We start from the raw sequence: 6,545 nt of genomic DNA, 5'->3' as shown, positions 1-6,545 counted from the left end.
AAGTCATGAATTTCTACTGACACTTTTAAGTAAATTAGTATTTCTTAAGAGGAAGGGGTAAAAACTTAGTATAAAGAAAAAAAATCTCCTAAGTGTTAAATCTCTTTTTTTTTACTTTTTTTTTTTTTTTTTGGTTTTTGGGTCACACCCAGGGGTGCTCAGGGGTTACTCCTGGCTGTCTGCTCAGAAATAGCTCCTGTCAGGCACAGGGGACCATATGGGACACAGGGATTTGAACCAACCACCTTTGGTCCTGGATCGGCTGCTTGCAAGGCAAACACCGCTGTGCTATCTCTCTGGGCCCAATGTTAAATATCTTAATGGAAAAATAAAAGAGAAAAGAATGATCAATGTAATTAAATATTCATTCAAAGGAAGGAAAGACAACTTAAATCTGTTTATGAAGGTGGGAAGATAAATATTTCCTAATCCCAACTAAGTGTTTATTTCCATGACGTATTTGAATGATCCAAGTTTATGATGCAAGAATCTGTGGTAATCCAAATTCATGCACCAGAATTCCATCTTTATTCTTTGCATCAGTGGAACACATTCTGGAATCAGTGGTGCAGATGTTGCTCCATCAGGTAAGAACTGTCTCCATCAGCCAGAGGCCTGGTACCCAGGGCTCTGCTTCTAGATCATTATAATCTAATTCTGGAGTGCCAAAACTATGACTCAGTGTTTCTTGAATTTCATTTGCATATTCCTTCTAGCTGGTCTTGTAAATCCTCAACCTAGTTGCTTTTCACTTGCTCATATGCTATCTTCATTTCCTTTACTTACACTTTCATAGTCATAGTCTAGGTGCCCTTGAGTGACTTGATGGTATAATCGGCTTGTTCCATATCAAATGAGTGCTTGTGAGACTGTTATACTGCTGCGTATACATCTTCTTTTGCTTTAAAATATGCAAGGCTTTCTATTTGACTATATTTTTTTCAGGACCTTATCTGATCTTCTTAATCTGGTCTTTATACCATACCAGTTCAACATCTAGGCAAGAAATCTTCTTGCCAATGAATAGTGCATTGCTGTCCACCATGCCAATGTAGTCAGGCTTGGAGGAGGAGCCTTGGGTTTCCCTTTCCCCCCAAATCTGTTCATTTTGGGTGGCCACGAGAGAACCCAAACACTGGAGCAAGCTCTCCGATAGAATGAGCTCAACAGTATTGAGTATGGACTGCTCTTCCAATTTTATTTAATGGTATTGGGTAGGTTTACGTCTGGTTTTGCTATTCTGTCCTACTCATTTGTGTTAGTTCTTCTGTGTGTATACCACAGTGCATTTTCACCCAAGCATTTCAATGAGAGGTGATTTTCTAAATCAACTACTGATTATCCAGACACTAGTTCAGTTCTTTGATTAAATTCAATTTTGATACCATTGCCAAGAAGTGACACTGATTCCATAGTCAAAGACTTTCATCCTATTAACATTGACCTCACCCTTCAATATCAGATGACAATTGAAGGGTTATCATCTGTGCTTCTAACTAACTGGTGCTAGATCAGAGTTTTAGAGACTCATTGAATTTAATTAAATTGCTAGAGTGGCTCATACAACTCAGACAAATATTTCACAAATAAAATGATCAGTTTATCATCAAAGGAACTGAAGTATGCAGATATGAAGATGTGTGGAGAAAAGGTGTGGAACATCTGTTTTCTCCAGGCTAATGCCTCTACTTCTTTATGTGTTTACACAGAACCTGTCTGGGCTGCATTTTTTATTTTTGGTTTTTGAGCCACACCCGGTGACGCTCAGGAATTAATCCTGGCTATGCACTCAGACATCGCTCCTGGCTTGGGGGACCATATGGGACCCCGGGGATAGAACCTAGGTCTATCCAGGGTCAGCTGTGTGAAAGGCAAATGCCCTACTGCTGTGCTATCTCTCTGGCCAGAGGGCTGCATTTTTATGGAGGTCTTATTTATTAGATAGATAGGATTGGTCAAACTCTGCTATTTACTTTTAGTTTCCCTTCTGGGAGGTTCTAGGGTGGGATTGAACATTGCAATTCTTCAATCATATGTTTAATATTCTGGCAAGCATTTCTCATCCTAATGTACTTTCCAAAAATTACCTTATTAACACATCCCAGTTGTCATAAAAAGGAAATTTCTATAAATATTAAAAATAAATTAGTTTCATAGAAAGTTTTTGTTCTAATTTAGTTATTTTATTTAATTTTTGTCACAGAATAAATTTAAAACCCACAAACCTTTCACCCATGCTCTTTACCTTTTATCCAGTTCCCACCCACTATTCCTCAGATAGTTTTAATTCTGTTGGCACTGCCACTGGTTTATTTTTATTTTGTCTTGCCCACACTTAGTTTAACATCTTTATATTGCACATGGATGAACTCATCCAACTTGTATAATTTCTTCTGATTTATTTTGCTTTTCATAACTCCCTTGAGTTCTATTTTCTACAAATAGCAAAATTTCATCTTTTAGAATAGCTAAAAAATATAAATAGTATAATATTTTGCAACTATATCACATCTAGCAATGGCATTTTAGTTATTTTGATATTTAATTACTGAAACTAATGCTGCAATAAATATTAAGAGGATATTGATATTAGTTTTTAAATTCTTTGCCTAAGTGCCCAAGAACAAATGACTGGATCAAGAAGCTATAGTACATATACATAATGAAATAATACTATTGTTTTGTAAGAAAAGATGAAGTCAGTCAATTTGTTGATACATGGGTGGATCTGTCGAGTACCATGCTAAGTAAAGTGAGTCAGAGAGAGAGAGTAAAGACACAGAATGACCTCTCTCATGTGGGATATTAAAGAAACATACCAGGGAAATAACTAATACCCAAAGTCAGTAGAAATGAAGAGCGGTAGAACTGGTCTTTATTAGGAATCTTGTCATTATGGAGAGAGGGGAGATAGGCAGGGAATGAACCACTATGATAGAGGGACGTGGCCATTCTGGACTAGAACTATGTGCTGAAGGGAGGTTAATGATATGCACAATACCTTATCAGTAACAATATCATAATCCACAGTGCCTAAAAAGAACAAAGAAAAACCATGGAACTAGGAGGGGAACTGGGGGACATTGGTGGAAAGAAGTGGGCAATAGCAAAAGGATTGGTGGTGGAACATTGTACATCTGAAACCTAATCATGAATACATTTGTAATTTTGTAATTCATGGTGATAATATATATTAAAAAATTCTTTCCATACTGAAAAGTATAATTCACAAGGTCATATGATAGTTCCATTTTTAGCTTTTTGAGATAACTACGTTTTCTAAAATGGCTGCCCTGATTTACAATACGACCAATGAAATATGTCTTTTTAAATCCAACTCTTGCAAACATTTGTTATTCATTTTGATCTAAATTTTATTTATTTTTTGGTTTTTGGGCCACACCCGGTGACACTCAGGGGTTACTCCAGGCTATGTGCTCAGAAATTGCTCCTGGCTTGTGGGACCATATGGGACACTGAGGTATTGAGTCCTAGGCTAGCATGCACAAGGCAGACACCTTAGGGCTCGTGCCACTGCTCTGGTATTTTGATATACCCCCCTCTTTTTGATATTTTGATATAAAATGTTTTAACAAGTGTGGGATTTATAGTTTTACTATGGATATGATTTACATTTCACTAAAAATCTATGAGTTTTAGAGTATATTTCATGCTATTTTTGACTTGTTCTCTTATAGAAAGGTATTCAAATATCTATCTTTTTATTAGTTACTTTATTTAAGCACCTTGGATACAAATTGTTCATAATGGAATTTCAGTTATAGAATGTATACCACCCTTCACTAGTGCACATTTCCTGCTACTAATGTCCCCAGTTTCCCTCCCACTCACCCACCCTGGCCTTCTTCTGGGACAGGCATTTTACTTCTCTATCTCTCTCTTTCCTTTTTCTTTTTTCTTTTGTTTCTTTTTTTGTTTTTTGTTTTTGGGTCACAACCAGCAACACTCAGGGGTTATTCCTGGCTGTATGCTCAGAAATCACCCCTGGCAGGCACAGGGGACCATACGGGATGCTGGGATTCAAACCACCATTCTTCTGCATGACAGACAAACGCCTTACTTCCATGCTATCTCTCTGGCCCCTCTCTCTCCATTTTTGACACTGTGGTTTGCTCTATTGTTAATGAAGGTGTCCCAGGCATAATGAAGGTGTAACATGCATACTTTATACCTGTTCAGCATCCAGTTTCTGTTCAGAGTAATTAGTTCCAACTATCGTTGTCATAGTGGATCCTTCTAAACCCTATCTGCATTCACTGTTCTTTTGGCAAGCTTCCTACCATGGACAGGGCCTCCTAGCCCTCATCTCTATTGTCTCTAGAAATATCTACATATTTTTTGGTTTGTTTTTGTTTGGGGACCATACCTGGCTGTGCTAAGGGCCTACTCCTGACATTGCATTCAGGATCATTTCTGGTGATACCCTAAAGACCATATGTAGCTCTGTAGATTCAGCATCAGTTTTATGCATGTCAAGTGCTTAAACTGTACTATCTTTTAGATCATCTACCCATATTTTTTTTTAACATTTATTGTTGGTGAGTGTATGGGTTCTTAATGTACTCTGGCTATTAATCCCTTACCAAAGATACAAAGGCAAAGATCTTCTCCATTCAAGAGGTTATTTTGTTAAGTGAATAGTTTCTTTTTCTATATGAAACTATTATAATTTAATGTAGCCTCAAGTGTTTAACTTATTTACTTTTTTTTTGTTTGTTTGTTTTGGGCCACACCTAACAGTGTTTATTTCTGGCTCTGCAGTCAGGGATCATTATTGACGGGTTCAGGGGACTATATGTGGAATCTGGGATCAAACCTGGGTAGGTTGCATGCAGGGCAAGTGCCCTATCTGTTGCTTCTATCAGTCAATTGTTTATCTTTCTTTCATTTTTTATTGCTGTTGATTTTGAGCCCAAAATCTAAAAGAAGACAACAATAGACATACAATAATAGTAGGAGACCTCAACACTATCCTATCGCCCCTTGATAGGTCAACCAGGTTGAAACCTAACAAGAATATACTAGTTCTAAAAAAGAAATAGAAGAAAGTGGCCTAGTACATATATAGGGCTCTCCACCCACAGAAAACATTCTTCTCCAGTGCACATGAGTCATTCTCCAGAATAAACCACTTGCTGGCCTATAAAACATTTCTATAACATCAAGAGAATAGAAATTGTATGGACTTTGATAACTCTCCTAGCACTATAAGGTATATAGAAGAACACATAGGTAAACCACTCAATGACATTGAGACTAAAGACATCGTTAAGGAGGAAACATCACTGTTCAAACAAGTAGAAGCAGAGATAAACAAATTGAACTAAATTAAACTGAGAAACTTCTGCCCTTCAAAGAAATAGTGACTAGTTACAAAGGCCACCCATGGAATGGGAGAAACTATTCTCCCAATACTCATCAAATAACGAGCTAATATAAGTTATACTATTACTTAACAAGAATTTAAGAAGTAAAAAGTCTAATACCATCAAAAAATGGGGATAAAAAGTGGACAGAAATGTAGATGGTAAAAAGGCACATGAAAAAATGCTCCACATCACTTATCCTCAGGAAGATGCAGATCAAAATATCAATGAGGTACCATCTCATGCCACAGATACTGGCACACATCGGAAAGAACAAAAACAAACAATGATGGCAGGGATGTAGGGAGAAAGAAACTCTTATTTACTGCTGATGGGAATGCTGTCTAATCCAGCTTTTCTGGAAAACAATAAAGAAAATTCTCAAAAAACTGAAAATTGAGTTCCTGTATGATCCAGCGATACCACTCCTAGGATTATATCTTAGAACACAAAAACATAATACAAAAATGCTCTCTGCATGCAGGCTATTTACAAAAGCCAAAATCTGGAAACAACTCAGATGCCCGACAACAGATGGGAAGCTAAAGAAAAAAACTGGTACATATACACAATGAAATACAATGCAGCTTTCAGGTAAAATTAAAGTCATGAAATTTTCCTATACATGGATGGATATGGACATTCTTATGCTGAATTAAATGAGTTAAGGGAGAGAGATAGACACAATATAGTCTCACTCATCTGTGGGTTTTTAAGAAAAAAAAAGACAGTATGGTATTAGTACTCAGAGACAATAGAGATGAGAGTTGGAAAGACCACCCATGATATGAAGCCTACCACAAAGAATGTTGAGTGCAGTTAGAGAAAACACTACACTAACAACAATCATACAATAGTAGTGAGTGAGATAAATAGAATGCATGTCTGGAAAACAGGCTGTGGGTGGGAGAGGAGGGAGATGGGGGGTATTGGTGGCAGAAAGGTTGCACTGGTGTATGGGAGTTTAATTTTTATGACTAAACCTCAACTACAAACATTTTTTTTTTTACCATCGTGCTTAAATAAAGATATTATTAGCTAACAAATAGACACAATAGAGAAGAGCATGGGGTCAGGAGATTCCCAGCCTTGTGGACTGAGAGCCTTGACTATACTCTATATATGGCATTTATTAATCAGGAATAATCAATCATTGAA

At 37.0% G+C, this 6,545-nt stretch overlaps 1 pseudogene; it reads right to left on the bottom strand.

Annotated features, from left to right (window-relative positions):
- Window positions 1-475: 475 nt before the first annotated feature.
- On the bottom strand, window positions 476-1,107 carry LOC126002097 (charged multivesicular body protein 5-like; annotated as a pseudogene).
- Between the last annotated feature and the right edge of the window lie 5,438 nt (window positions 1,108-6,545).

Source organism: Suncus etruscus, chromosome 2 (assembly GCF_024139225.1).
Source record: "Suncus etruscus isolate mSunEtr1 chromosome 2, mSunEtr1.pri.cur, whole genome shotgun sequence".
Classification (NCBI taxonomy): Eukaryota; Metazoa; Chordata; class Mammalia; order Eulipotyphla; family Soricidae; genus Suncus; species Suncus etruscus.
The sequence above is the reverse complement of the archived record's forward strand: the minus strand, read 5'-3'. Positions and strand labels throughout refer to the sequence as shown.